Source organism: Schistocerca piceifrons, chromosome X, assembly GCF_021461385.2.
Source record: "Schistocerca piceifrons isolate TAMUIC-IGC-003096 chromosome X, iqSchPice1.1, whole genome shotgun sequence".
Lineage (NCBI taxonomy): Eukaryota > Metazoa > Arthropoda > Insecta > Orthoptera > Acrididae > Schistocerca > Schistocerca piceifrons.
This window is the reverse complement of record NC_060149.1, coordinates 697,700,090-697,721,440: the sequence shown is the minus strand read 5'-3', so window position 1 is coordinate 697,721,440 and position 21,351 is coordinate 697,700,090.

The following is a 21,351-nucleotide window of genomic DNA, read 5'->3' as shown; positions in this document are numbered from 1 at the left end:
CGCGGTTCCTGGTGTGTCCGCTGTGCCGTGCGTGTGATCATTGCTTGTACAGCCCTCTCGCAGTGTCCGGAGCAAGTATGGTGGGTCTGACACACCGGTGTCAATGTGTTCTTTTTTCCATTTCCAGGAGTGTAGTAATGAATAGTAGTAACAGAGCACACTGTAAGATATTATTCAAAAAGCTAGAAATTCTAACATTTTCGTGTGGTTCAAATAGCTCTGAGCACTATGGGACTGAACTGCTGAGGTCATTAGTCCCCTAGAACTTAGAACTAGTTAAACCTAACTAACCTAAGGACATCACAAACATCCATGCCCGTGGCAGGATTCGAACCTGCGACCGTAGCGGTCTTGCGGTTCCAGACTGCAGCGCCTTTAACCGCACGGCCGCTTCGGCCCGCCCATTTTCGTGTGAATTCATCTATATCGTCATAATGTATATATGAAAAAATCTTAATCTGTACACCACAAACAGCACAGTATATCACCGTAGAACTGACTCCAGACAGTGTTAACATGTAAACAGAAGAAACAAATCAAAAACTCAAAATAGTGTATTATAACATAGAATAAAATTGTACAATAGACTGCCACAAGAAATAGAAGTTGCAAAAGATCACCACACTTTTAGCCAAAGCCTAAATAATATATATATAATAGCTACTGCACTGTAAATAAATATTTAAAATAACTGTAGAGAGCAGCTTAGTGTTCACGAACATTGTTCCGAACTCCATTCACCAAAACAAGGGACGTACTGTAAACACGGCAAGGCGTGTGACCACAGCCCTGCCGTCGAGGGGTGTAGAAGGCAGGGGCGTCAGATTTAAAAAAATGAAAGTCGTGTTTTTGCATAATTTGGCACCTGAACATGATAAAGTGATCCGAGAACTACCTTCCGACACCTTTTTTTACATTACATTAAAACTTATTGTCAATATTTAAGCTTCCAGGAAAAGTTGTTTTTTCGCGTTACTCTATATTTATCTCACCATATCTCCTAAACTGTGGGTCGCACAGCAAAATAATTTTATAATTGCCTTCAGTACTATAAGTTGATGAGTCTGCAAATTTTCTGCCCAATGAGTCAGTAATAGTGAAGTAATAAATTAAAATCTCACGTCTGATGCCGAACTTTTACCAAATCATCATCCGAAATATAGTAAGCAACAAACTTTTCCCCTTTAAATTTTTTTGTGGGGGTGTAGGCGAGAAAATTTCCAGAAAGGTTTGAATTTAATTTTGTAGTTTGTCTGAATGTGATGGGTGCAACCGTTTGTCCTTTATGAGCGATGCATTGTGCGCTTCGCAGGCGCGGCGTTCAGTCAGTGTGGCCGTCTCAGTTGCAGGTGTGAGCTCGTTAGTGGGTGTTGTACAGCGGCGATTTCAGTATATCTTAAGTTCATCTGCAAAGACGCTTGAAAGACTAGTTGTTGATTATTAGAGTAAGTATATGCGTTTGTAGTCACGCTGAGCATTCACTCTTTATGTGCTCATCCAATAGCATCGCATGGTCTCTTATTTTATACATTCACTTATTTCATTAGCATCACATACGGCTGTCCTCATTATGTCATCCACGGATTCAGCCAGCGAGGTCGACGTATTAGTTCTGAGTCCACCAATGAAGCGAGCAAAGAAGAAATCATTAAGTTTTTCTGATAAGAACATGGTGCTTAACGTGTATAAAACGTAACTGTTACATCCAGAGCAGTCGATGAGTGACATTGTTTCGAAAATAGCTGCAGCTACGGGTGTTGGACGTTCTTCAGTGTATCGTGTGATAAGTGAGTATAAGGCCACACACACTTTGAAGTCTCCCAAGAGAGGAAAATTACGACAGAAACTTTCTGAAAGTGTTGATGACTTCGATAGAAATGCGATACGAAGATGCAAAAAATGGTTCAAATGGCTCTGAGCACTATGGGACTCAACTGCTAAGGTCATTAGTCCCCTAGAACTTAGAACTAGTTAAACCTAACTAACCTAAGGACATCACAAACATCCATGCCCGAGGCAGGATTCGAACCCGCGACCGTAGCGGTCTTGCGGTTCCAGACTGCAGCGCATTTAACCGCACGGCCACTTCGGCCGGCAACGAAGATGCAGATCTGGACAATTTTCGGAGAACTACATTTTATAAGTTATTGAGAGAAATGAATTTCAGTTATGTCCGGCGTGGGCGCGATAGCATGCTAATAGACAGGGATGACATCATTTTATGGAGGCGGCGTTATCTTCAAAGCATTAAACGGTTGAGAGATGAAGGCAGACCCATTTACTATTTGGACGAGACGTGGGTGAACGCAGGACATACCCGAAGTTACGTCTGGGTAGATGACACTATAAATTCCTCAAAACAAGCGTTTCTGTCCGGATTATCCACCGGAAGCAAGGGCCCACCAGGTAAAGGGAAACGTCTGCTTATCGCACACATTGACAGCAAAGCAGGGATGAGTGAAGGATGTTTGCCGCCAGCTGCAAAGCGTGAGCCAAGGATTTTCCACACCCCTACGTATCACGTGAAAACCGATTGCTTTCTCTGGAAACGAGCGCAGTCGCTCACGTGACACTTTATGTTTCGTCCCAGCTCTCGGTGAATAGACTTTATGTACTATGTAACAATTTATGACATGACAAGAAAAGTAGAACTAAATATAGACGCTATAAATACTGTAAGAGGAATGTTTATCCTATAAGAAATAGTGTACAAACGTTTTGTGACACACGTACAATGTAATTTTTTCTATAGATGAATAAATCAACCACTCAGTGATTTTTCTGTTACAATTCTCAGCAATTAGAACATCATCTACATACAGTAGCAAATAAGTATTATAATATTCAGTGATTTCAGCGTAGAAGTATCTATCAACTTTGGATTGCCAAAAACTGTTTTCCTTCATATCTTGGTGCCTGCTTCAGTCCGTATGAAGCTTTATTGAGTTCACAGGTAAGTCCTCCCTTAATCTTTACACCTTGAGGAATATTAATATAAATTTCTTCAGTCAGTTTTCCAAGCAGGATTGCATTCTTACATCTATTTGTTCCATAAATAAATCATGCTCACAATAAGAAAAATTCTCAGGGTTGTGGGTTGAGCAGCTAGAGCATATGTCTTCTCATAGTCATATCCTTTATACCATATATACATACATATATTAATACTGGCTCCATAGATCATGAATACCTGATCACAATGTTTAATAACCAAATATGCCTTATACCTTTCAATATTTCCAGATGCATCACTTTTTTACTTTGGACACCTACTTAATGTCATTGGCTCTTTTATTTGCTGGAAATGGTGCATAAGTCCAAGTTCCATTAGATGACAGAGAGACCAATTCTTCCTTTATTGTTCTGTCCAGTCTTCTTTATCATGCTGAACGACACATCTACAAAATTCTGAGGTAAGTTTTTCAGAAATGCTTCTGCGGTCAAGGCTAATGTTGCATAATCCTCAAACTATCTAGGTTTTCTTGTTATTCTATTGTTTTTCCCCAGAGATTCTGCCTCCTTCACCTATGAAATCACGGTGTCTGAGTTATCTTCAGCAGTTTGTTCAGTTTCCTCAAAGTTACTTTGGTTCTGGTATCCTTTTCATCTGCTATGTTTTGTGTTATGCTGTCCATTCGAACATTCCCCTTCAAGATCCAGTCATCACTACTTTCACCTTTAACTAGAAACTTATCTTCTTAAGAAATTACATGTCTTACAAATACAGCCTTGTGTCGCTTGGGACACCATGATCTATAACCACCAGGACAATATCCAGTCATGAAATATTTTAATGACCTAGTGTCAAATTTATTAGTTGACAATCCTAAGTGATGTGCAAGTATGCATCATACACAAATACACACAGTTTCTTCAAATGTGGCTTCCTTCTATGCCATAGTGTTTCTGGAATATCGCCATCTAAAGCTGAAGTAGGACTACAGTTAATGACTGAAACAACTGTCAGTACCACTTATGACCAAAATTGCTTGCCAAGGTTGCATCCTAGTATCACACAATAACTCTTTTCAGTGACAGTGCGACTTAGTTGTTCTGTCAGTCCATTTTGCTGAGGTGTGTATCTTCTGGTAAGGTAGAACTACACTCCCTTTTCTTCAAAGAATTTTGTCATTTCATTTGAAATGTGTTCTCGGCCACTGTCACCTCTAAATCTGCTGATTTTCGTGTTAAAATGAGCAGTGGCCATTCCTTAGCGTACTTTAAAATGATGAAACACTTTAGACTTTAATTGAAGAGTAAAAGCTTCTGTGAAGTGAGCTTAATCATCAGTGAAAGTCACTATATATTTCTTTCCATCAAAACAAACAGGGCCGGCCACAGTGGCCAAGCAGTTCTAGGCGCTTCAGTTCGGAACCGCGCGACAGCTACGGTCGCAGATTCGAATCCTGCCTCGGGCGTGGATGTGTGTGATGTCCTTAGGTTAGTTAGGTTTAAGTAGTTCTAAGTTCTAGGGGCTGATGACCTCAGATGTTAAGTCCCATAGTGCTCAGAGCCAAAACAAACAGGCCTTATAGGACCAAGAACATTACTATGTGTCGTTCCAAGTGCTTGTTTGCCTTGAACGTGAGACTTTGCTAGATAATGAAGTTTCATCATATTTTTGAGGTTAAAATGCCCTAAGCATTTATGCCACAACTCTACATCACTGTATGAAACACAAGCACTGCACACAGCACTCTTAGTATGTTTGAACAAAAAGGGTATACACGCTACAACTTTATCACCCTTTCGAACTGAACCCACTGGAGATTCAAAAACAATGTAGCATCCAGCCATTTATAGCTTACACACTAACAATAAATTATTTAGGAAACTTTATACTGCAAGAACTTCTTTTATTTTATTTGTAATTTCTTTCCAGAAACAATGCTTTCAACATCAAGTTCTCCAACTTTTCTGGCAAACAAAAATGTATCTTTCTTGGCAATGTTTATTTCACTGGATTTTCCAGTTCCTTCATATGCTTAAAAGGAACAGATTCAATAACTAAATGTTCTATTGCACCAAGTTAAGAAACCGCTCTTACTTTGCCACAGTGAGAACTTGCAATAAAAGCCGTGAATGAAAAATTATTTTCACTTGCTCCTATTTCTTGCACATCTTTTGCTACATTTTCAGGGTTGTTACTCTTGTGTGTTTGTGACAGTTTAACTGTCCATTTCATCTTAATATAGCCTGGCTCCCCACATCTGCAACAAATGTATTTAGAGTGCGCTTTGGTTGTATCGTATATACCTTGAGACTTGTTCCCCACTTGACATTTCCTTTTCGGAGAGACAAATCCGGTCGCCGAAGACAATTAGTTTGATGACCTTGTGTTACCTTTAGAATTATTATGTTTTGCTTCTTTGTCCAATAGTCTACCTGTTACAAAACTCAGTTTTAATTGAAAAAAAAAGTTAAAATGTGTGTGGAATCTTATGGGACTTAACCGCTAAGGTCATCAGTCCCTAAGGTTACACACTACTTAACCTAAATTATCCTAAGGACAAACACACACACCCATGCCTGAGGGAGGACTCGAACCTCCGCCGGGACCAGCCGCACAGTCCATGACTGCAGCACCACAGACCACTCGGCTAATCCCGCGTGGCAGTTTTAATTGACCTCCTGACTAGATTGTCAGAGCAGCAACAACAATTTAGTATTGGGAGACACTGTTAGTAACAAACTGCACACTTTATCAATTTCTTCAGTATTTGAGCCCAGTGCTTTCAAATTCTGTATTAACTTGAAACTTCCTGGCAGATTAAAACTGTGTGCCGGGCTGAAACTCGAACTCGGGACCTTTGCCTTTGGCGGGCAAGTGCTCTACCATCTGAGCTACCCAAGCACGACTCACGCCCCGTCCTCACAGATTTACTTCTGCCAGGTTCGCAAGAGAGCTTCTGTAAAATTTGGAAGGTAGGAGGCGAGGTACTGCCAGAAGTAAGCCTGTGAGGACGGGGTGTGAGTCGTGCTTAGGTATCTCAGACGGTAGAGCACTTGCCTGCAAAAGGCAAAGGTCCTGAGTTCGAGTCTCGGTCCGGCACACAGTTTTAATCTGCCAGGAAGTTTCATATCAGTGCACACTCCGCTGCAGAGTGAAAATCTCATCCATTATTAACTTACCAAACTTAAAAAAATATGTTTTTTTCAACAGCATTATCATTTGTGTTAAACTTCATTGTCAACAGAGTCTTTCTTAATAAAACTTGATTAGTCCTATCTTCTCACTTAAGAGTTCGAGTTAATGAACTTCAGAAATCATAGGCAGTTTCTTACTCCTGGTATACCCCAAGTAAATGTCTGAAATTCTTGGGATATTTTTGTGAGTTACACTGCTTGTCATTCTTGCTATGTTATGCCAGAAGAGCTTTCTTTAGTGCACTTTGTTCTGCTGTGTCATCCTGTACAAATTTGTGCGTTGGGTGTTTCATCAAAACTCAATAAGGGGAAAAGCACATGCAAAGAAACAAAGAGAAAATAAGTCAAAAGCAGAATTTGTAAACTATCATTACTTCACAATGTGTGCTACCTATTTATTACTAAAAGGTGTTTTACATATCTCAAAACAAATAAATGACCAGCTTACATTTGCCCTTTAGGAAGTCGCATTGTCACTGGAGGTATGAAATCTGCAACACTTGAATACATTTATGTACTTTTGACGCAGGAATTCATTTATAAAGCTTTGTTATAACACCCTGAGTTACCTTGCTAAAGTTGTGGGACTTTTCAGTTGCACTACCTATCATTGGTATACCCAGTTGTTACGTTTCAGTCATCTGTATTGCTCTCGCTGTTTTATAACTTTGTTCAATAACAGAATAGTCTTGGCTACAGTGTGCAAAACAAGAAATGTCTGTGAATGCTAATAGTCGAGTACCGTAAGAGTTTAGTTTAGCAAGAGTTCAGTTTAGCATGTTTTCCCCAGTCATAAGGTAGGCCTAACCTGTTTGTATAGTTGTAACTAAGTGGAGGCAACACTCTCGAAGTAAGTTACTGTGTTAATTACATGTCAAAAGGTATGACAAATTGGCCTATAATCACTGTTTCACTGTCAATGCCAATCAGATTCAGATAAACTTTGTCTTTGCTATGTCATGTTATCTTCTTCAGAGCAGCCTGAATCTTCTGAGGTGTGTAGATTACACCCTACTCTGAAGCTTCATCTAAGAAAAGAAAAAGAAAAATTGATTTTATTTTACCTGGGGCACAGGCAGCTTTGATCAATGCATCAGTACTGACGTCTCACAGCCTCTGATATTGTCACACAGAGGAAGGTGTAAGTAGATGAATGACGAATACTAACTTCACTTAACGAAGTTTTATTCATCACTGCCACATACAAGAGCACGGAGTAAACTTCCTCCGGCCAGAGCACATACGGTATATACACTCCTGGAAATTGAAATAAGAACACCGTGAATTCATTGTCCCAGGAAGGGGAAACTTTATTGACACATTCCTGGGGTCAGATACATCACATGATCACACTGACAGAACCACAGGCACATAGACACAGGCAACAGAGCATGCACAATGTCGGCACTAGTACAGTGTATATCCACCTTTAGCAGCAATGCAGGCTGCTATTCTCCCATGGAGACGATCGTAGAGATGCTGGATGTAGTCCTGTGGAACGGCTTGCCATGCCATTTCCACCTGGCGCCTCAGTTGGACCAGCGTTCATGCTGGACGTGCAGACCGCGTGAGACGACGCTTCATCCAGTCCCAAACATGCTCAATGGGGGGACAGATCCGGAGTTCTTGCTGGCCAGGGTAGTTGACTTACACCTTCTAGAGCACGTTGGGTGGCACGGGATACATGCGGACGTGCATTGTCCTGTTGGAACAGCAAGTTCCCTTGCCGGTCTAGGAATAGTAGAACGATGGGTTCGATGACGGTTTGGATGTACCGTGCACTATTCAGTGTCCACTCGACGATCACCAGTGGTGTACGGCCAGTGTAGGAGATCGCTCCCCACACCATGATGCCGGGTGTTGGCCCTGTGTGCCTCGGTCGTATGCAGTCCTGATTGTGGCGCTCACCTGCATGGCGCCAAACACGCATACGACCATCATTGGCACCAAGGCAGAAGCGACTCTCATCGCTGAAGACGACACGTCTCCATTCGTCCCTCCATTCACGCCTGTCGCGACACCACTGGAGGCGGGCTGCACGATGTTGGGGCGTGAGCGGAAGACGGCCTAACGGTGTGCGGGACCGTAGCCCAGCTTCATGGAGACGGTTGCGAATGGTCCTCGCCGATACCCCAGGAGCAACAGTGTCCCTAATTTGCTGGGAAGTGGCGGTGCGGTCCCCTACGGCACTGCGTAGGATCCTACGGTCTTGGCGTGCATCCGTGCGTCGCTGCGGTCCGGTCCCAGGTCGACGGGCACGTGCACCTTCCGCCGACCACTGGCGACAACATCGATGTACTGTGGAGACCTCACGCCCCACGTGTTGAGCAACTCGGCGGTACGTCCACCCGGCCTCCCGCATGCCCACTATACGCCCTCGCTCAAAGTCCGTCAACTGCACATACGGTTCACGTCCACGCTGTCGCGGCATGCTACCAGTGTTAAAGACTGCGATGGAGCTCCGTATGCCACGGCAAACTGGCTGACACTGACGGCGGCGGTGCACAAATGCTGCGCAGCTAGCGCCATTCGACGGCCAACACCGCGGTTCCTGGTGTGTCCGCTGTGCCGTGCGTGTGATCATTGCTTGTACAGCCCTCTCGCAGTGTCCGGAGCAAGTATGGTGGGTCTGACACACCGGTGTCAATGTGTTCTTTTTTCCATTTCCAGGAGTGTATACAGCTACAGAACTTTCCAGTACAATGATTCATGCCATTTGTGGATACTTCTAGAGTGTACTCGAACCGAATATAGACATTAAAATTTTACAGTTCAGGTGAGTTGTGAACTTATGACCCTTCTTTCAACACTCTAGAATCACACCTACAACACTACGGCGACTGTGCTACTCAGCTTCTTCTGCGACATTGCTCCCTCGTTAAGAGAACAGCGTCTCGGTGTTACGTCCTCCTAGTCCGGGAACGAGTCATCGTTCCTGCATACTCCGACTCCCGATGACTGGTGTTCGCCCTGGCCATGATCTCCTTAGCCGGCCGGAGTGGCCGAGCGGTGCTAGGCGCTGCAGTCTGGAACCGCGCGACCGCTACGGTCGCAGGTTCGAATCCTGCCTCGGGCATGGATGTGTGTGATGTCCTTAGGTTAGTTAGGTTTAATTAGTTCTAAGTTCTAGGGAACTGATGACCTCAGCAGTTAAGTCCCATAATGCTCAGAGCCATTTGAACCATGATCTTCTTAGAACTTCCCTTGCCGCTACGTTCTTCATCACTTTTCCGCTTGTTGCCTGTCGCTGGAGCTTCGAATTTACCCTGGGTGACAGGATCCTTATAGGGCTTCATTCGAAGGACGTGTGGACCGTATCTCTTATCTTTCGTCGTCTTGTGTCGGGATCAAAATCTTCAACTTCATAAGAAACATCAGACGACTGTCTCACAACCCTATAAGGTCCAAAGTAGCGCCTGAGGAGCTTCTCAGAGAGACCAACCTTCCGAACAGGAGTGAAGATCCAGACGAGATCACCAGGCTGGTAGATAACAGGGCGTTGGCTCGCGTCATACCTTCGGCTATCGGTTTTCTTGAGCCTGCAACGTGCGGAGTCGAGCTAATTGCCGAGCTTCCTCAGCTCTGGTTAACACCTGGCCAATGTAGTCGTCATCGACGTCATGAGGATGTAACGGAAACACCGTGTCCATCGTCGTCGTCGCCTCACGCCCATGCACCATGATAAATGGCGTAAATCCTGTGGTGTCTTGTTTGGCGGTGTTGTAGGCAAACGTCACGAAAGGTAGCACCCCATCCCAGTTGCTCTGCTCAACATTGACGAACATTGATAGCACGTCGGCCTAGGTCTTATCAAGGCGTTCAGTAAGCCCATTAGTTTGCGGATGGTAGTCAGTCGTCATGTGATGAGTAATGTTGCACCGACGGTTTATCTCTGTCACAAGATTCAACTGAAAAACTTTCACTCGATCCGTAATTAACGACCATTGGGGCACCTTGTTTTAATACAATGTCTTCTACGATGAATTTGGCTACCTCGAATGCTTCGGCTGTTTTCACGACGTTTGTAATGGCAAAGCGCGTCAGATAATCAATGCAAACAATAATCCATCTGTTGCTACTATCAGACGTTGGAAATCGTCCGAGGAGGTCAATCCGAACACGCTGGAAAGGCATTCCGGTTGGTGGAATTGGTATGAGTCGGCCAGGTGGTTTCTGAGGAACTGCCTTTCTCCTCTGGCACTCTCGACAATGCGACACATAGTGACGGACACTCCTAAATAAGCCTGTCGAGAAAAATCTCTTGCATATCCTATTGTATGTCTTAATAAATCCTAAATGTTCGGCCTCAGGTGTGTCATGGAATATCTGTAGAACATCTAAGTGCATGCGTTTACGAATCACTGGTAGCCACCTCTTTTCAAACGGATCCAAGTTTTTCTTGCAAAAATCCATTAACTACCTTAAATTGTCCTTTCACATCCTCTGACCGATTCAAGGCAAGCATGATTTGATTCGCCAGTTCTGAAACATTCGTTATATGTGACATTTACTCAACAGTTTATTTAATAGCTCGTGTTTCTCCCATCCTAAATGACCATCTAACAATACTTCTGGACACTTCATGCAAGATTTTTGTTCAGTCACAGCCCCTAATTAAAGTACAAAATTAATTTTATTAGTTGAATAGATAGAAGTGGATGCCAAGTCCCTCAAATGTGTTACCCTGAACTGATCTCCAATACTTTACTATGGGAACATGAAAGCATATTCTGTACTTGACACCAATAATAACAGTAGTTGGGTTTTTTTGAGTCTCTATGCGCATCTTGCATAAACTTTTTCTATGATGAAACCTAATAATACTTTTAGCAACATTTATAAGGTGTCTCTAATGCTTCACCGTGACTTAATGGCACTAACAGCTTTATATTTCAATATACTGCAAGCACATAAGGGCCTAAGCACCATTCACTATTACAAATGGATCAACATTCATTGTTGCAAAATGTTTTCATTGCACACATTCTACCAGAGGAACATTATTACCCATGTTTCCCACAACATCCAATTCAACTCACATGAGTCAACTACTTTTGCTTTTTAGCTATTGGATGATTATTCCTCTACATTTGAATGAATTAATGAGGTGCATAATGTTTATTCAGCACAAATAGAACTTGACTGAAAGCTTGAAAGAGTCTTTATTAAACAACAACAATTGATTTTCACGCACTTTACAACATGTACCACATTTATTGCACAGGAATTACACTAAAATATAAAATTTTAACACTGAGACTAATGATATGAAGGCTCAGTCCAGAAGTATCAATATTACTCCATTACAATACTTCATAAATACAACTATCACTTTATTTCTACCTGAGACGTTTCTTTACTTCTACCAATTGCATTATTAAAATATAAAACACAGTAGTACATACATTAACGATGTTTCTGGAAAGTCTAATAACCTATAGTTTGGTGCAGGGAGCAATTCCAACAAAAGAATCTCCAGTTATCTTTTTTAAAAAAAAACAACGCATTAATACCTCGTAGTATTAATTAATGTAAGTGTTCAGAGTGGAGTGACTTGATAAATACATTTCAATTAGCATCACAACAACACTGGGTTAGGTCATACAATACATATAGCGTACCACATACTTTGAATTAATACAGATTTTGATACAAAAGTTTTCTTGGAGAATGCCAGGGATTTATTTTGAGTTGGCTTTTGTTGCTGTGATGGATCGAACCTTTACACTGCTTTGTCCTGTCATTCCCCAACAGGTTGTTCGGAAAACATCCCTCAAAATTTGACAACTGGAAGACTTCAAGCATCCCCCTTGCGTCTGCTTTGCAGTTCAGTAGAATACAATGTCTTGAGGACACCAAGTTGTCAGTTACAGCAGTTTGACAACTGCTTTGGGTCGGTAACAGCAAAAATTTGTTGACAGCATAGAGATGGCGACAGGAATGTGGGTCTACATACTCTTCAGGTTCTAGTGATGCTGATGATGACGTTGATGATGTACATATGACAGATTGTACAAAATGCATTAGTTTCGTGCCACAGTAAACAATAACAAAGTCCCAGAAGCATTCACAGGTCCATACACTCATACTACACTCGTGTGAAAGTAACTTTCGCATTATGTGTTACTGCCAAGTAAGATAGATTGAATAAACTCTGATCATACATAAAAATTACTTAAGTGTAACACAGATGGTAACTAAAAGAAATACACAATGTGATGAAGAGAAATGATGCTTTCATTCAAGGATTAATTACACTGAAGTCACCATGATTTATGGTGGTCCCCTGGAGTTATAACAAGCAGGACATTGTTCTTAACCACAGAGGGGAAAGCATGCTACCATGTTGGTCACAGGACTGGTAAGGAGCTCTCTTGCGGTAGGGCATTCCATTCCTCCACCAGTGTAGTTGACAACAGCTGGATGGTCATTGGATACATGTGGAAGTGCTATACCACATCACACCACCACATCCAACACATGCTAAATGCAATTTAAGTCTAGGGGACAAGCGGGCCAGGCCATTTGCCATATATATTATTGTTCTGAGAGCTCCTGCACCTGCACTGTTAGATACAGTAGCACATTGTCATCCATACAAATGAGGCCAGGGCCAACTGTACTCCTGAAAAGACAAACGTCAGGAAGGAGTAGTGTGTCGCAGTGGTGTTGACTGGTGAATGTACTATGTTCAAAGATTTGGAGGTAGTAAGTCCATGCAACATTATGCCCCCGTGCCTCCAAACGTCAAACCCTAGCCCACCAAAACGATCATGTTCCACAATGTTCATGAGTGCATTACATGCTCCTACCTCCTGTCATATGAGGCCATACTTAATCCACCCAGGGACATTGTCGAATATGATCAGTTCTGAGTTCCCGGTGTTTTGGTGAGGGGAGAAATAATGTTGCATGGCAGTACAAAGACCAAATCTTTGAACACAGTTGTTGAGCTCTATAACGCACTTGCCACTGTAAGATCCATACAGCGGCAGTTTGAAAACTGGGCAGGTCAGACTGTCCAGTATAATCTGCTCCCTTTCGGGAAACGTTGAACGTTGTAACTGTGTGCAGAAATGGACTTCCCAGGTCCTTTGTGCACGCAGGTAAGCCGGTCGGCTGTTGTAAGCGGCCAGTAGGTAGTGATTGGCTAAACTGCGATTGTCCGATATCAGTGATTTATGTGAATGCTACTTTTCAGTATCTGTTATTCTTAACTGTGATTTGTCGCAGTTAAGAGTCGCAGTTAAGGAACATAGGTCGTGTATTCCTCCGCCACTGCTATTTCTACGATTTCTGCTACTTCCGCGATTTCTGCTACTTCTGCGATTTCTGTTACTTCTGCGATTTCTGTGACTTCTGCTACTTCTACGATTTCTGTGACTCCTGCGATTTCTGCGACTTACCACTGTGTTACATCTGTCAACACAGAAAATTGCATCTCAACAAACCTGTCATTGGCAAATATGTTTTACGTTTTTTCTTCCGTTGGCTTTAATTTTGTAGTAAAGAAACAACTGTGAAAATATTAATAGTGTAATTAATATGTAAGTGGCCGTACAGTACCGCAATAGTTCGTGTTTAGAAAATGAATTCTAACATATTGTTATGTTCACAGGTACCTGAACTACATTTCAGTCACTCCGTAAAGTGATAACTCAAAATATCATTGTCAACAGATCTGAAGAAATTGCCACTGCGTCTTTAGACCGTTTTCGTCAGACGAGATGTTAGTTTCTAAGCGTTTCGATGGACTTAATTACTTCAGTGAGATCGTTCTTGCAAATGTGATATTCATTATAGCAAATATTAGCAATCTACTCCGTCAATTATATTGCTAGTAATTAATGACAGCAAAAATTGTTTAATAATCCTTGTGTTTTTGCAGACGCAGTTCTGACTCTGATTACTGGTTGCTGTACGTACCTATCCACATCAAGGCTGTTGAGAGACACTCGTGAAGATTCAAGACAGCTCTTAGAGGATTTGCAGTTTAAAAGTGAAATAATTGTGAAATAAGTGTGTGAATGATTAAACTGTGTTATATTGAAGTTGTTGTGCGACTTTAAAGGAATAATAAATGGTAAATACAGTGAGTGAATAATAAAAATCTCATTTTCCACATGTTAAGCCGTCCAGTACCCGTAATTTTCCGCCACTTACTTTTTAAAACACTTGTTGGAGAGTGACATGCCGCCTCCCCCCCCCCCCCCTCCCCTCCCCTTTCTCCACAATCTTGGTGTGACACTGACCTGTAACATATCCCGAAGTCTACAATATGCATTTTGAGGCTGTTGATATGAAAGTGGGAAGTACAGATCTTCCAGTTAAATCAGGAATAGCTTAAGTGCATTACTTGAAAGTAACACAGGAAAAGCTTACTTATGTAGGTGGTAGTAGTGTCGGCAAAAAGTTCTTGTGTGTGAAGTTGCCATTTAGAACACCAGGTGTAAAACTTTGTGAGGCATTCATATGACTGTTTTCATTTCACTACACTTACACATATGTCTGAGTTCTGCTGTGTTAACACTGCAAAATCCTGTAGGCATGTGGAGTATTAACCAAAACTGTCATATTGGAAGCAGAATCAAACGCATTTGTTACGTTACTTGATATTTTCAGGAGAAAAAGGCAATGTTGCATCTTATTAATATAATACATTCAGAGTCACAGCAGTATTTGACCAACCATACCTGATGCTGAATGTGCATGTCGTCATATAATATGAAGGGCTTATTTCAATTATTACCTCCACTTTTCTGTCGATAATGCTTCTGAAATTGATGATCCAAACAAACATATATAAAGGTTCATCTCTAGCAAGAAGCCATATGCTTGAATATTTCTGGTATCTCAACTGCAGATTTTTCAGCGCTCATTTAACTTTACGACTCTGTATCTCAAAATGAACAAAATTGGACCTGTACCACTATTGAAATAAGCCCTTCATATGCACACACAGCACATCGATCTCGTGAGGCACAAGGCTCTCATAACGAAGTACGTACGTTGGTCAACAGATGGCACTAGGGAAAGTATGTTAACTGCGGTTTTTAGTTGCTACTTACGACTCTTAGTTGCGATTTGTCACAGAAATCGCTGTTTGACTCGGTAGCGAATAGCGTTGTATGAACTTTGCTCAGCAGATGGCAGTGCTAACTGCGCTTTTTAGTTGCTACTTGCGATTCTTAGTTGCGACTTGTCACGGAAATCGCAGTTTGACTCGATAGCGTGTAACAAAGATGAGCGTAGTACGAACTCTGGCCTACAGATGGCACTGTTAACTGCGCTTTTTAGTTGCTACTTGCGACTCTTAGTTGCGACTTGTCACAGAAATCGCAGTTGGACTCGATAGCGTGTCGCAGAGATGAGCGTAGTACGAACTTTGGCCAACGGATGGCACTGTTAACTGCGCTTTTTAGTTGCTACTTGCGACTTCTAGCCGCGACTTGTCACTGAAATCGCAGAAAGGAGTATGGAATTCGGCGCACAGATGGCTCACGGCGTTGAATGTGAAATGCTGCTTCCGACTGCTAACTGTGACTGAAATCGCAGTTACATTTTGTAAGGTTGTTATTGTGACATCTGTGATTTCTCAATCACTGTGATTTCTAACAGATACGCGATTTCCTGCCCACCACTACCAGTAGGTAGCCCAGAGGCTCTGCAGCGAGCAGACGTATGCCTCGTCCAGCCAAGGGCCGCAGCTCGCAGGCACCTCGTGCACTTGTTAGATGTTGCTGAATAGCACTTGTAAAGTAATAGGAATAAAGTGTTTATATATCAAAAAGGTTGTCTTCGGTCTAACTATTGTTAGTTGAGACAAGTGAGTCCTCTCGTACTACACACTCAAAACTGAAATATTCTAACGCAGGACCAGAGGCCTGTAAGTGTACTGTGTACATTTTTTGGTCCTGCGGGCCGGATACAGTCAGCACGCGGGGTAGTTACGTTCGCGCTCGTGATTGTTCCGTATTTGTGAACACATAAAATACCGCGAAAAGATAACCACGTGAGAGAGTAGTCGGACAAATTTTTTGCCGCCGTTTAATGTATTTCGCGCTCTACACGCGAGAAGTACAGACACGGACGGTGCCATCATCATCTGCGACGTCACCTCCTGCTTTCGCCGAAACTTCACGCCATCGAAGAGTGCAGCCCCTGACACGTCAGTTGCCTGCGTCCCTGACGCCGCTACTGTTCCAGTTCGTATTGTGCTGTAACGCCGTCGCAACCTCGTAAGTGTAACTGTTGAAATCCTGTTATCATCTGGCCATTCCCGAAATGGATTCCTGTGAGAGAACAAAATTAGTCAAACAGGGAGGGGTTGCAAAGGCACTCTAGCACGCATAGAGACCTTTTTGCAGAATGCAGATAGTGCTAGCATTGAAGTACTAGAGGCAAAATTAAGCTGACCGACGCGGGTTCAGATTGATTTTGAGTCGTCTCAGTGTCGGCTGGAAATTGAAGATGAATACGCGGGTCACAACAAGGATAGGGAAGAATTCGGGGATTCATGGGACTTGATTGAATTGACTATCAAGGTTTAATCAAGGGGCACGCTAATCTACAGCCTACGGGATCGAATCAGATAAGCAGTGCCAGTACTTTAAAACTACTTACCATCAATCTGCCAAATTTCGAAGGGGACTACCTTAAGTGGTCGTCCTACAGAATTGCATTTTTAAATCGTATTATGAACTGTAATTCAATTGATGATGTACAGAAATTTCATTACCTAAACTCCTCTTTGCGAGGTGAATCAAGGAATCTTTTGCAACATGTACCTGTAACATCAGGAAATCTATCAATTGCTTGGCGACTTATCAAGCAGAGGTATGATAACCCAAAACTAATTGCAACCAGACATGCAAAGACTTTGTTAGCTCTGCCTACAGTCGGTCATGGTAGGGCAACCGATTATGGGCAATTAATTAATCAAGTGTGTAGCCTTAGAAGCTCTTAAACCTAACGTCCCACTTCATGAAGTGATTCTTTCTGAAGCAATTTTGGCTGTTTTGTGACCCACAGACCGGCATTAGTGGGAGGTAAAAATGTCTGGGTCCACGTTCACCACAATGAATCCACCGATAGATATTTTGGAAACAAAATGTCAGGCTCTTGAGATGATCAAATTCAGGGACATCACCTCAAGGGATCCACAAGAAAAGGCCAGTAACTCAAATCAAACTAAGCATGTGAGGAAGGCTCATCTGGCTAATGCTGATATTGAGGGGCATGTCGATTTTGTAATGAACCTCACACTATCAGCAAATGCAAGGGGTGAGCGACGGGCATTTGTAACAAGAAAGATGCTTTGTTTTTTGTGCATATGCCCTGGTCACTTCTCAAGTAAATGCAAGGTCTCTCCTGATAAGACCTGTAAAGGAAGGCACAATAATATACTGCTTGACGAATCAGCTGATTGAAGGGATAGACCGAATGGTGAATCTGGAAGCCAATCCTTGGCCCACAAGGCTATGAAGGGGAGATGTAACACAAATTGTAATGCTTTGTTGGCAACTGCTGTTGTCAACGTTAAACACAACGTGGGTAGGGAGCGGTCTTTTAGGGTGCTGCTAGATAATGCGAGCCAGTTGTCCTTTATATCTAAGGACATGGCAGATAAATTAAAATTGAAAAGAAATAAACAATCATTTCCGGTGAATGGCATAAAAATGTCTTTGCAGCCTCAGGGTCTTATACCTGTGATGTTGAACTGTCGTCTAGGCTTAGCGAATTTCATATCAGAACCACTTGTGCTATTGTTGAAAATGTCACCAGTGACCTACCAGCAAGCTATATAGACATAGTAAGATGGAATGTCCCACTTCAGCTATCACTTGCTGCTCCTGAGTTCAACAAGCCTACCACATTAGATTTAATTCTTGATGCTCAGGTTTTATTTGATGTTATTTGTAGTGAAAGGCTGGAGAAACCAAATCATCCATCACTGATCGAAACTAAATTCAGCTGGATTTTGTCTGGTAGGATTCCTTCAGCTTCATGCAACATGCCTCATTCTACAGTGACCTAGTGCTTTGTTACAGGTGACAATTTAGATGCCAGACTGCAGAGGTTTTGGGAGCTAGAGGAACTGTCTACCAAAACGATGAGTAAGCAGGATAAAATGTGTGAGGCTCACTTTCAGCTCCACACAGCTTAAGATGAAGATGTGAGGTTTGTGGTTCGACTGCCAGTGAAACCTGACCGTAAACTCTTAGGTGAATCAAGACAACGGGTCTCTCGGAGGATGGAGCATCTTGAGAGGAGATTTAAGAGGCAACCAAACTTGAGGGCGGAATATGCTGCATTCATGCATGAGTATACTGAACTATGACATATGGAGCTCTCAATTCTCGGGATATTCTTGGTCTAAGGTCTTACCTTCCATATCATGCTTTCTTCAAGGAATGTAGCTCCATTGCTAAGTTGAGGGTAGTTTTTGATAGCTTTGCTGCCACTTCTAATGGGTGTCTCTGAATGATATCTTGATTTTTGGTTCCACCGTCCAGCCAGATTTATTTTTCGTTCTTACAAAATTTCGATCCTTTAATGTGGATCTGTCATCACATATAACACAGATGTGTCTCCCAGTGCCTCTCTATCCTGATGTAGGAACTTCCAGAGAATTCTGTGGCAGGAATCACCGTCTGAACCGATGCAAAACTGTATGATGTCTATAGTCTCTTAAGGAAGCGCTGCTGCTGCATTTCTTGCGACTCAATGTCTCCAACAGTTGGCCTTGGAAAATCAAGACAGGTTCCCAGTGGTATCGCAAGCACTGTTGTCTAGCTTTTATGTGGACGGCTTCTTAGGTGGGTCAGCTACAGAAACTGAAGCTCAGGAACTTCAGACCCAGCTGACTCGCCTACTTGCTTCTGGTGAGTTTCCACTGAGGAAATGACATTCCAACGGTCACAAGGTTGTGGAAAAAATTTCACTGCAGGACAGAGAAATCTCTTTGACTTGTAATATTACTTGTGAAGAAATCACAAAAACGTTAGGAATATCGTGGCACCCTGCCTCTGACACATTCGAGATCCACATGCAGCTGAAGAGTCATCAGTGCTCAAAGATTACGAAGCCTAATGTCCAGTCTACAATAGCATCTATTTTTGACCCACTAGGGCTTTTGAGTCCAGCAGTCATAAGATCCAGAGAATTCTGTGCCAGGAATCACCGTCTGAACCGATGCAAAACTATATGACGTCTATAGTCTCTTATGGAAGCGCTTGTGCAACTAACCCTTGATTGGGATGAAGTTCTGCCATCCAACCTAGTTGATGAATGAAATGTCCTCTACATGCAACTACCTTCCGTAAATGATATTTCGATGGGAATGAAGATCGTTCCCTGTGTCCAATACGTTAAACTCGAAATTCATGGTTTTTGTGATGTTTCACAGTTGGCATATAGTGCTTATGTACACATCAGATGTGTTCTTTCCAACAACACGGTTGTATTTCATTGGCTGCATCCAGATCTCGTGTAGCTCCTGTCAAACTGCAATCTCTCCCACGACTGGAATTATGTAGAGCTCTGCTTCTTGCTTGACTCACTCGTAAGGTGGCCAATGCTTTAGATGTCGTAAACAATTGTGATATCCACCTGTGGACGGACTCCACAATAGTTCTCTGCTGGCTGCAACGTAGTCCTAGTCACTGAAAAACTTTTGTGGCCAACAGAGTTTCTGAAATTCGGGAACTGAGTTCAGTTCCCAACTGGAGACATGTCTAATCAGAAGACAATCCTGCTGATCACTTATCACGTGGTATTAGTCCAGTACATTTGGGGTCATTTGTGCAGTGGTGGTCTGGCCCTTCATGGCTATCCAACTATGACCTGGACTGCGGTACTTGTCCTTCACTTGCGGTAGAAGATACGCCTGAAAGAAGTTGTGTGCAAGTATCTTTGGTGTCAGTTATTAAGCTTTATGACGAATTGATACGTAAATATTCCTCATTCAAGAATACCTACAGGGTTTTGGCTTATGCACTGAGGTTTGCTAACAATCCTAGATTACGGCAAGCATACAGTATAACTGGTCCACTCACTCCACAAGAATGCCAAAACGCCATTAAAAAGGCCTTTGGTGAGTATAGTGAGTATGGTGAGTATGGTAGCGAGATCGCTTTGCTGATGGCGAGTTCTTCTGTACCACATAACAGCTAACTACGAGATTTGCATTCGTTTGTTGACACATAGGGTTTTCTACGAGTAGGAGGGAGATTAATGAATGGTGGCGTACCATATGATGAGCGACATCCTATTATTCATTTATATACATGAAACTCTGTTGCACACTGGGTCAGAGCTTTTGCTGAACACGTTGCGTAGGAGTTTTTGGATCCCCAATGGGCGCACCACAGTCGAAGTAGTTAATGGGAATGTTTGAAGTGCTTTTGGTTGAAGTCACACACTGCAGTTCAAATTATGGGTCAGCTACCAGCGTCTAGAGTAAACCACTCTCGTCTTTTCCAGCACTGTGGACTGGATTACGCAGGCCCTGTTACTGTGAAGCACGGTGGAAGATGGAGTAAGGTTATTACCATGGCCTATATTGCCTTATTCATTTTCATGGCAACCAAAGCCATACATCTAGAGTTAGTTAGTGACTTAGCCGACCGGTGTGGCCTTGCGGTTCTAGGCGCTTCAGTCTGGAACCGCGCGTGACCGCTACGGTCGCAGGTTCGAATCCTGCCTTGGGCATGGATGTGTGTGATGTCCTTAGGTTAGTTAGGTTTAATTAGTTCTAAGTTCTAGGCGACTGATGACCTCAGAAGTTAAGTCGCATAGTGCTCAGAGCCATTTGAACCATTTTTTGAGTTAGTGACTTAGTAACCAGCTCATATCTGGTTGCCCTCAGGAGATTCATTACGAGATGAGGAAGACCTTCTCACATGTATAGTGTTAATGGCATTACATTTGTAGGACCACACGGTGAACTTAAACGTTTTTTCTGTGATGATGCTATAGTTGAAGCTGTGGTGAACTTTTCGACCTTGGAGGGTATCAATTGGGATTTTACTGCACTGCATGCCGCTCACTTGGTGGACTGTGGGAGGCAGGAGTCAAATATATGAAGTGATATCTGAAACGTGTCATTGGCAATACAGTACTGACTTCCAAAGAACAAACTACGATATTGACCCAGGTACAAGCATGGCTAAATTCAAGGCCGTTGTGTGTTCTCCCTGATGA